At 37.1% G+C, this 11,308-nt stretch overlaps 1 protein-coding gene across 4 annotated transcripts in view; it reads right to left on the bottom strand.

Annotated features, from left to right (window-relative positions):
* The window catches only part of Ube3a (ubiquitin protein ligase E3A), a 93,208-nt gene extending 82,186 nt beyond the window's left edge, over window positions 1-11,022 (bottom strand). For 2 of the 4 annotated variants that reach the window (XM_052712404.1, XM_052712407.1), the window contains exon 1: window positions 10,911-11,022. The gene's annotated coding sequence lies outside the window, so the exon portion shown is untranslated. Of the gene's footprint in view, window positions 1-10,380; window positions 10,888-10,910 lie in introns of those variants that run through there. The other 2 variants (XM_052712406.1, XM_052712405.1) reach the window with 2 other exon arrangements.
* Between the last annotated feature and the right edge of the window lie 286 nt (window positions 11,023-11,308).

Raw genomic sequence — 11,308 nt, forward strand, 5'->3', positions numbered from 1 at the left:
ATAGTACATAAATACAAGGCTAAGATTCAAACGTAAATCTGATTCTAAAGACTATCTATGGCTATTTCTTTAGAAAAACATTCTAACTTATATTCAGGCCTGGAAATGTTAACTTTAAATTGTTTCTTAATATTTCCTCTTTAAAGAATCTACTGATTCTTTTCCCTACATCGTTACCAAGATTGTTGTGATACAGAGCTTTATTATTTTACTAGTTTCTTTCTCATATATTTTGACAGAATTATCTTCCTAGAAATTAGAATTTGATCATCTCTCATATTAAAAATTCCTATGCCTTCTCAATGCCAACAACATAAATTTCAAACATTTTTTTCATATTAACTGAGATCCTTGTCACATGGCCACACCCAGTCATCCAAATGTTACCCTGACATCCTGAGATATCAACCTCCTTGGGTTATTGCACTCTTTAGAAGTCCCTATTTCTGATCTCAATAATTTTGCTTTTCACGACATTTCTCTAGAAATATTTCCCTTTGCCCTGCCATTTCCATCCCTTATTCACCTATAAAAGCTTATTTAAAAAAAACTATTATTTCTAAACCTTTAGAGCACCCCAAATGAACAATGACAATTAAAAAGACTGGAAGTAATAACAGCAACAATAATAGGGAAATCAGAACCTTCACATGTTACTAGTAAATTTATTTTTTAAAAAATATAGCCACTTTGAGAAGCATTTAAAAGTGTCTCTAATTTTAAATAATTACCCGATGGCCCAGCCAATTCACACCTACATAGATACTCAAGAGATGTATAGTTACAACAAAAGCTGTAGACATATATTCACAACAACACTAACAACCAAAATTGGAAGCAACCCAAATACCTATCAGGTGATGACTGAACAGACAGATAATCAAGCATAAACAATGAAGTACTATTATATGCTACATGAACGAACATGAATGAACCTTAATAATGGTATTATGTCAAGAAATAAATACACCACACACAAAAGGATATCGTTTAATTCCCCAAAGGAACTTGATAAATTGGTTTCATAGTATTGTGAAGAATAGAGGTCCAAGAAGAGCTAAGACAAATCCAAAATTAAGTAGGGAGCCTTGGAATCCCAGTTTTCAAAGCTGTATATGAAGTTATTACAAATAAAATCAATGATGGAAAAAAAAACCCTAAAGCAAATCAAATGAAGAAGCATAAGGGAGATGATACAAGTGACATTTTTAAAAATTGGAGAAAAATTTAACTCAATGTTAGGACCACTAGCTTTTCATATTCATTTTTTTTAAAGGATTCCTCTTAGATGGACCAAAATAAATTATCCATACCAAAAACCCTCAACTAATAACAGACACTATCACAAGCAATTTCACTTTTTAAAATTGTAAAGAATCATGACTTTAACCTTAGAAATTGAGACTAAGATTGTATACCAGGAGAGAATGCTACAGTGGACATAACATTCTATTTTATTCTTATTCTGAAAGCATTTCTCAACTGCACTCTAAAGCAAAAAGGCTGGATAAGATAGTTCTCAACGTCCTTGTCAATATGAAACCTGTACAGTGTCTTTTCTTTTAAAATTTTTTCTGTAAATTATAAGACACAAAGAAAATTACTTAGCATACAGCAGGCCCTGGATTTCAATCCCCAGTAGCAAAAAGAAAAAGATTTTTACTTTAAATTTGTTAAAGTGAAACATGAAGAAAAAAATCATGAAACTCATACCATTTTACCAACCACTCAGAATTAAAGCAAACACAAAGTAAGATGCCATTTGATATCATTACTTAAAATCTGATAAGTCCAAGCAGGGGGAAAAGATGCTAGAACAAAAATGGTCATACACTGCTGATAAAGTATCTGTTGGCAAATCCAATTTACATAAGAATTTGGCCATATCTAATCAACTTAAAGATAAATTCTATTCTTTAGCAACCTCATTTCTTTAATTTCCCCTAAAGAAAAACCCGTACAAAGGAAGTATAAAAAAAATCTCTGTATCATTAGTCCTAAGAGCAATAAAGGAAATAATCCAAAATATTCATAAGTAGTGGGATACAATACTATTTAGATATCCATACAACGGAATACCACAGAGCAGTAAAACAAAACAACAGACCTGAGTGTGTCTATATACATATCTCAAAAACATAACAGAGTTAAAACAAGTCAAGTGATGACAGGTATATACAAAACACATCTACAAAATCTTAAGTGTGATATATCATTTATGAACAAGGGTCGTATTTAAGCACAAAACAGGAAATACTCAAGAACCTCAAGATACCTGTTACATGGGTAAGAAAAAGGGTACTAGGACTTGGAGGGAGGGATTAAATTTCTAAAATAATATCAAAACTGGCATCATTTATATTCCTGGGCTAGGTAAGTAGATTTTTACTACATTATTTACTAAATGCTTTAAGTATTTTATACATATGTTTTAAAGAGAAAAAATAAAATTAAGAGTATACTATGTCCAAGCTAAAAACAAAGCCCTGGGATCTTACATAATTAGGTGACCCAATCTTCCTGCTTTGTGAAAAATATCCTAATAAGATAAAAATGTAGGGCTGGTGAGATGACTTTGTGGGCAAAGTGCTTGCCATAAAAGCCTGACACCTTAGTTAGATCTCGAGGACCAAAGTTAAAAATTGACAGAAACCAAATTATCCTCTGACCTCTACACACATAGTATGGCACTCCCATGCCCAAACACACATCATACAAAACATATTAATATTAATAGTAATAATAATAGAAACTTGCCCTGGACATAATGCCCAGAACCGCAAAAATAGATAGATGATAGATGATAGACAGATAGGCAGGCAGGCAGATAGATGAACAAATGAATAGATAAATGCTATTATTACAATGTAACAATTTTAAGCACAGAGTAAGTGTCTAAATAATCAACTACCTCTTGACCAGTAAAAAGAGAGATCAATCTTAATTTCTCAAAATTTGGTATGAATAATTGTCCAGTATTGATCTAGTACTGCCTATTTCTGCTTAACTTTTATCTCCAGCCTAGAGGGTTATTCATTATCATACATACATGTTTCCCAAGCCTGTAGCAAGCATCCTAAACTAGACTCACAAAAACTAGAAAGTAGTTTGTTCACTCTAGCATTTACAAATACCTATATCTGCAGAATGAAATGGTTGACAGGGAAAGACAAAGGAAGAGGGAGGCAAGAGGGTGGAAAAAGGAAAAAGAGATGAAGGAGGGAAAGATGGAGAAAGGGAGAAGAAAAAGGATGGAGAATGCAAAATGTGTACACGAGAAAACATTTACTGTTCTCACAGACTCTTCAATACAGGAGTAGACATTTAATTTCAATTGGTAAAGTTATGTACATATTGCACCGCAAAAATATACCTGTTTTTAAGTTCACTTCTTCCTTATGTTTCATTTAGCTCAAAAAATGGAGTAAGATAAATTTTCAGAATGGGGTAGGCAGATGATCCATACACAGTTAAATCAGACCAAAAAAGTCTCATTTTTAAAGTAACACGAAACATAATGTACCAGACAGTAATTATACACGATCTAAAGAACAGATACCAAGTTTTATGTGTACAAAAGACTAAAACTAGCTCAGTTCTACTATGCTTATGGGTTCTTATTTCAAAATTATATAGTCCAATCTATGGAATAAAGTATATTCCTCTTTTAAGTTCCCAAACTTTAATTTCCTATTCCTATCTCCCATCTAAAAACCTATACGTTACAGAATCAGTGAGAAACAGCAACAGAGAGAATGAGAATGGAGCAGCATTTACAAGTGGAAAAATTTCATTTATTAGAAACTTGGGATTTGGATTTTCCTAGTGTATTTTACAACAACAACACAGGATACACTGTCAGCTCACTTCAAAAGCGAGGAAAGAAAAATATTATCTAACTAGTCTTTATCTGAAATAAGATCTATCAACTAGTACACATAATACACAGGTACTCAAAAAGCATTATTTTAAAGTCCCAAATAAAAACAAAAATATTTAACAAAGACAAATATTAAATATCCCCATTTGGGGCATGTTGTATGATCAGCAAATGTGGTACATATCCACACTGAGGGACACAATAAGTAGAAATTTTAAGGAAAAAAATACTAGTAAGCTAGAACCTACTTCCCTTTATGACACACTGGCTTTATATACAAAGCACAACTATGCATTTCTTCTTTTGCCTTCCAAAAAAGAACAGCATTATGTTTCACATCCAATACTAGGTGAAGTGTTGAAACTATAATGAGAAGGAATTCTTACAGTGTTACTAAAGGTATCAACTAAAAAAAATAAAGAATGAGTTTTGGAATGCACAACAGAGTACAAGGAAATAACAAAATGTAAAGTTTGTTCATACTGAATATGTGGCTCGTTATGTATCCTCTACATTGTCCATATCTTCTATATTTAAGTAGAAGCATCTAAATTTATTTTACATCACAGACTATAAAACTAAAATTACGGCCACGTTTCATTCCACAAAGGCAATTCTAAGACTACTTTCTTACATTTGAGAGAAAGTCCATTAGAAGTCTGAAGTGGACAAGCCATCTCTTTTATACAAGGCAGAAGTTATTACATGGAAAGACCATCCATAGAAGTACAACACTGAGAGCAACTTCATTCAGGCCATGAATAGTTTTGTGTGTAAAACTGCTAGCTTTAAATGCCCAAAAGAACATTTTTAATTGCACATGTATGCACCAGGCATAAGTAAGAAACAGTGGTTCACAGCCATAGACCCGGCACTGGAGCAGTGAAGTCAGGATAAGTAGCTCAGGTCATCTTCAACTATAGAGTTTGAGGTTAGCCTGGGCTATATAAGACACTGTCTTAAAAAACATACAAAGTCAACAAGAAAGTATCCCAGCACTTGGAAGGCATAGGCATACGACCAAGAATTCAAGGGTAGCATGAGCTACACTGTCAGGTACAGTCTAGCCTGGGCTATGTAGCTTGACTCTTTTTCAAACAACTTCTACTGCTACTACCACCACCCCACACAAAACATCACCAATTAGAAAAGATCTACAAGGCTCCATAATACAAAGAAGTTAAATTATTGTTTTCAACATGGGGATGTAGCCCACTGGTAGATATCCTGCCTGGCATGTAGCAGCAAGGCCCAGCACTCCATCCTCAGCAAAGTAAAACCAAATTCAAAGTATTTCTTTTTTGAATGTCTGACTTCTATCAATTTATTGAGATATGTACCACACTGCTCAAATGATGCTGACAGGTACAGAAGACCAACTTCTGAAACGCACTGAGATGCAAAAAGTAACAGCATCAGATTCTACACAGCACGGACAACAGATGTGTAAGGAAGATTTTATCCTGTTTATGTAACAAATGTACAAGATCTATACACTACTTCTGGGCTTTTACTTACTTCAAATAAAGATGCCAGATTCAGTAAGACTTACATAGGATTCTCTTTCACAAATCAGGTACAATTTCTTAATGAAAGCTCCTACTCATATTTACCACAAGTGACCTTCAAGAATAAGCCTATGTAGTATGTTACTATAACTAACTCATAAAACTTGTTCATAAAACTGATTCACTCGCCAATCACTTAATTGATAAAACAGGTCAAGTAGAGCAAATTACAAGGATTCAGTATTACAACTAAATAACATAACACTAACAATTAAGAGTTATTGTTCATGTTAAATGTAGTTATCATATCTGAAATAAATCCACATATTGTAAATGTAGCTGGTTAAGGAAGCACAGACCTGCAATCCTTGCACTGGAAAGAGGTAGGGAGATCAGGAGTTCAATGTTGTGCTACCAGTCAGTTCTATGCCAACCTAGACTGCATAACTTTTGTCTCAAAATAAACAAAAATAAAAATGTCCCCAGATAATATTTCTTTAAAAGGCTTAGCATATAGCATATTAACAGAAAACAGTTAACAGAAAGTCACGTTCTATCACTCTTTCTACTACAAATTTCCTGGGCAAATTACTTTATACAGTATCAATCAACTTTCAAGAAGTATTGTATATGAGCAACATAATCCTCTGAAACTAGAAAGCAGTAACGCTTTCATGTGTGAGATTATCGTGTCTTAGAAAGATAAATAAATGGCCTGTTCATTTTTAGTTCATTCTGGCTCAAAAAAAAAAAAAAAAAAAAAAAAAAAAAAACAGAAGTAGGGGGAGCAAGACCTTCTGGCCGCAAAAAAAGTGAATTCTTTCCTTTATTTCAATAGTCCCAGGTTTTTGTTTCCTGAACCACTGAAACTCTGAAGCATTTATTATTTCTTGTGTGGATTCGGGGAAGTAAGACCTAGAGATACTAGAGATGCATAACATATACTTGAACCTCTATCAAAAAGCAGTGTTAAAAAAAACCCCACTATTTCATTTGTAGATAGTCCTAATACTAATTATCTTTCCAAATTACTATCCAGTTAGTTTACTTGTTCTAGACAATTGAACTCAAGGAACTAAAGCTAGTATTTTGTAATTAAATGAAAACATGAGAAGAAATTTGATGTATATTTATCAATAAGTCATTTTGTTAAGAAGGAATAAAGCACCTTCAAGTATTTCAAATACCTCAGGTTTGGAAAAAGAAATTATGAGAAAAATAACAGTATTTCTATTTAATACAATCTTATTTCACATCTTTTATTAGAAAGAATAAAAGCTCTGTCTGTGGCATCTTCTAAAGGTTACCTTTTATTAATAGTATGGAAAATACATACCTCCATAAAAGTGGGTGGGCAATTACAAAGTACATGTAACTATTCTTCTGAACAGATAGACCAGAACACCTGCCAATATATGTAGAATCCTGATCTGGGAGCCAGAGACTCCAGACTGATTCTGGCCCTAGGTGATTTAAGAAAACCATATTAAACCTTAACTCTTTAATTTCCTTGTGTTAAAAAAAAAAAATGCAGTAGCTGATCTCAGGCAGAGGACTATTCTGGTTTATAACAGCTATGACTCCATTATCAGAAATTAGAATGATAATCACTCTCCCAAAACTAGTACTAACAAGCCAAGTACCAGAGTAAATCTATTTTATTTTACACATACCACACATGTATGCATACTATAAATCAGATATTGAATGATAGGCTGGAACCAAGACATGAATGAACACATGTGCTCGGATTGTATCTCCAGCCAACTCCCCAAAAAAGGTACCAACAGTAAGTCTTAATTGCAGCTAAGGTCTAAGGGATGTCTCATCTACAGAACTGACTTAAGACTGGAAAGGCATAGAGAATCTAGGTTCAATTCCCAGAACCTTCACAGCAACTAACAACTATCTGTAATCCTAGTCATAGCAGACCAAACACCTTCCTCTGGCCTCCACAGGCTCTGCACACATGTGGTGCAGTCATGCATGCAGGCAAAACTCTCATAAAATAAAATCTCAAAGAAAAAAATGAGAGAGGCAGACAGAAACACAGGGACACATTTCAACCCAAACATGATGGTACAGGCCTGTAATCTAGCTACTATGGAAGATGAGACAGGTGGACTCACAGCTCAAGGTCTGCCTGGGCTAGTGAGTCTAAGGCAGCCTGGCCAACCTAATGAGGCCTGTGTCAAAAAGCACAAAAAGGACAGGGACTGGCATGTGAGAGGACCTAGGTTCAATCCCTAGTCCAGCTAAACAAATCCTCCTAAAACTACTCGTTTTCAATGAAATTAGCTTTGATCTTAGGACTTCTCAGTATCCCTAACTATGAGATACATTTCTATTTAAGGTGTGTGTGTAGGGGTAGAGGGTAGGGGTGTCTTTTTCTTTATGTAAACTACCCAGTGTTTGATAATATAGCAGGCTGAATAGGCTTAAGGCATCTGGAAAGATACTCTCTGATTAAACAATAGAAATCCTTGCACTTAAAGACTGAACTCACAATGAAAAAGAAAACAAGTAATAGAATAAATAATGGGCTACAGACCACTATATACAAGATAATTCAGAAAAACTGAGTATGATGTCTTCTAAGGTAAAACTGAAAGGCACACTGTACAGTCTTTAATCCTCACATCTGAGATACCTTCACCATCCTGTTTATAAATAAAACCATGGCTCAGCAAAAATGAAATCAAGCTCTAATTACAAAGCTATTTCCAGGCTGCATGGTGCTGGCACACGGCTTTATCCCAGAGGCAGAGGCAAGGAGATCTCTGTAAGTTCAAGGCTAGGCTGGTCAACAGAGCTAGTTCCAGGACAGCCAGGGATATACAGAGAAACCCTGTCTGAAAACCACCACAACCACCACCCCACCCCACCCCACCCCTACCCCATGCCAAAAAAATAAAGGAAGGAAAAAAAAAAAAAACACAAAGCTATTTCCACTACACATTTTATCACATCTCTACCATTAACTTTTTTTGAGACATGCTCTCACCTCTTATCCTAGGCTAGCTTCGACCTTGCCACAATCCTGCCTCAGTCTCTCAATCGTTGAGTTTACAGATATAAGGCACCATGCCTGGCTTAACATTGTCTTTATATTTATCAGTGAGGAAAAAAACTGTCAAAAACATCCAAAATTCTATTATCCTAAACCCTTATGAAGAGAATTATCAAAGACGTTTTAAAGACTATTTTTACATGGCCCTCTGTCATATGCTTTCTGTACTTGAAAGTACTTAAAAGACCACTTCTGAAAACTCATCTCCATTTTTAAAAATCAGAAAACTGATATTTTAATAACTACATATGCACTTAATATATAGAACAATTTAACAGTAATGTTATCATTAATAACAAATATAAACCTAAATAGAATAAATGACAGGAATATACCAATAGTCATTTAAGTTTTCTTTTTAAAGACATCTGCAATAATCATTTTAAGCTCTTGAGCAGAAAAAAAATAGCTATGGTTAATTTAGAGGACAAATGTTCACAAAATTGAGAGAAACATTATTACAGCAATTATTTGACAGAAGACAGAGATTGGCATAAATGTATAAAAAAATACAATTGACTTTAACGTTACATGTCAGAAGCATTACAGATACCCAATGAATGCTGTTAAAAGGACTAATCAAGTGGGATAAATTTTAGACTGTGGTAAAAATTACATTTAAAGACATAAAACAGGACAGTAGCCAGTCCTGCTGGCCTACACCTTTTAATCCCAGCACCCTCGAGTCAGAGCCAGGAGGAGAGTTCCAGGTCATCCAGAGTTACACCATAAGATCCTTTCTCAAAAAATAAAATAAAATAAAAGGTGCTGGGGGAGTAGATTTCAGGGATAAAAACAAAAGCCACCTGCAAAATCTGCTTGTAAAGATATTCTAACCCCATAAAGTTAAACTCCTCAGATATGGGGGCAATGTCCAAAGGAGTATGTGTATACTACTCTACACACCAATGCAAGTTAAATATTGACACATCTTTCATAGCTTACATTCTGATTTTGAAAACAAAGCTACAAGTCATCTCTTTTTATTACGTAGGGTATCTCATATTTAAAAAAAATACAGATTGCAAATTATTTGTTGAAGCTCTCATTTTTGTTACAGATTTTGATGCATGGGCTTTTTTGTAATGTTAAGTATTTAAGGACTTACAGTCATCCTTAAGGCTTATCAGCAAAATAGATGTGGTAGTCATTTCCTTAAAAATGCAGTAAGCAGATTAGCTTTAAATGGAGACTCTAATACCAAAGAAATTTCTATCATACATACCAAGACAAAAAAATTTTTTTAACCTCTACTAAATTCTAAATTTACCTGAACTGCCAAAGCTATCTTAAGAGTAGTCACTAATCTGAGCTGTGAGAAAAACACTTCTCATGTCCCTTTTCCCATTAATTCAACAAGATTTACTGAGTAGCGACATGACTTTGGTATGTAGCTTTTTAACAGCTGTATTTCTTAAACTTTAGGTCATCTTTATTTCAAGCGCATTTTCCTCTCCAAAACATTCTGACATAATCTGCTACTTCTCCCCAAATCATAGGTTATACCCATAGTCCTTCACGATTGAAGATAATCGTGGATCATACATTCAATATACTATTTAGTTTACATTTGCAACAGCACACTAGCTACTTGATACAATCCCAAAGAGATTTTGTACTGTTCTATTTTAGCATACTCATAAGTCATTTTTAAAAAATGACATAAAATTGTCTTTCGAGGATTCTAAGTCTGAAAAGTCTTATTAAAATTTTATTTTCTATTTTTAGGGCTAAACCATTTAGTACGTTCAATTGTGATTCTTCCAACAAAAAGCCTCCGCATCAAGATGGGGGAAAACGTCCTTTTCATTTTCTCAACTGAAAAGGGGGAGGGGAGAGGAGGAGGAGGAGGAGGAGGCCAACTGCTTACAGGTTTGCATTTAAATTTAACACAGCAGTTTCTGAGGAATCCAGTAACTCACGTTCAACTACTGAATTCTATCAGAAGCAGCACACGGAGAAACGGAGAGCGCAATCCTTGGGCTTGATGTGCGGCTTCATCCGTCTTTCCTTTCCAATCCACCCCCAATACCCCAACCCACTAAGCACACGTCTAAATATGTCTTCCCACCCAGAGCGCCCCTTTGGAGGAAAAGGCCTGCCCTTCGCAGCCTGAAGCCACAGCAGGCTCTCCGATCCCTGCTTCGATGAGGCCCCAATTTCGATGCCCTGCACGTCCGCCCCACCCCGGGCCCACACGGGTACCCGCGGGCGACAAAACCCTCCCTCCAGCGCTCAGCCAGCACTGACAGTTAAGGCTGCAGCAGCCGCAGCCACCAGGGCCTACTCCTGGCACCGGCCCCTCCAGACCACGCGCCCCAAGCACTCGCTCACAGAGGCGGGTGAGGGCCCGGGCGCCTACCCTGCCTGAGCGGTCCAGAGGGGACGAGAGGGCCGGCGGTACAGACCAGAGGGAGCGCGCCGGGCAGGCCGCGGCCGCAGCAGCACTGACCTGTCCTCGCCCCCGCGCCTGGGCTGCGGCCGCCTCACTGGTCCTAGTTGCCCTCGTCTGCCGCCGCCGCCCGCCACCGCCTCGTTTCCTTTCGCTGGCGCCACCGCCGGAGCTCATGCGGGACCCACGCTCCTCGTCAGGAAACGGAGGCCGGGAGGCCAGGCGCCCGGGCAACGCTGGAGTCGGCGCGCTGATCGGCTGCTGCCGCGGTCTGTCCACAGTGGGGTGCGAGGGAGGCGAGCAACTCCGAGGAGAAGCAGAAGGAGGCGCCACCGTCCGCGACAGGTAGACAGAGGAGAGGCGTGAGGAGGCGGTGGACGGCTGCGTGGCCGGGTGCGCGAGCGAGCGCAGGAGGGGGCAGCGAGGTGCGGGCGAAGACGAAAGGCCCTGTCGTCTCC

This window comes from Peromyscus californicus, unplaced genomic scaffold (assembly GCF_007827085.1).
Source record: "Peromyscus californicus insignis strain IS unplaced genomic scaffold, ASM782708v3 Scaffold_4__1_contigs__length_199733344, whole genome shotgun sequence".
Taxonomy (NCBI): domain Eukaryota; kingdom Metazoa; phylum Chordata; class Mammalia; order Rodentia; family Cricetidae; genus Peromyscus; species Peromyscus californicus.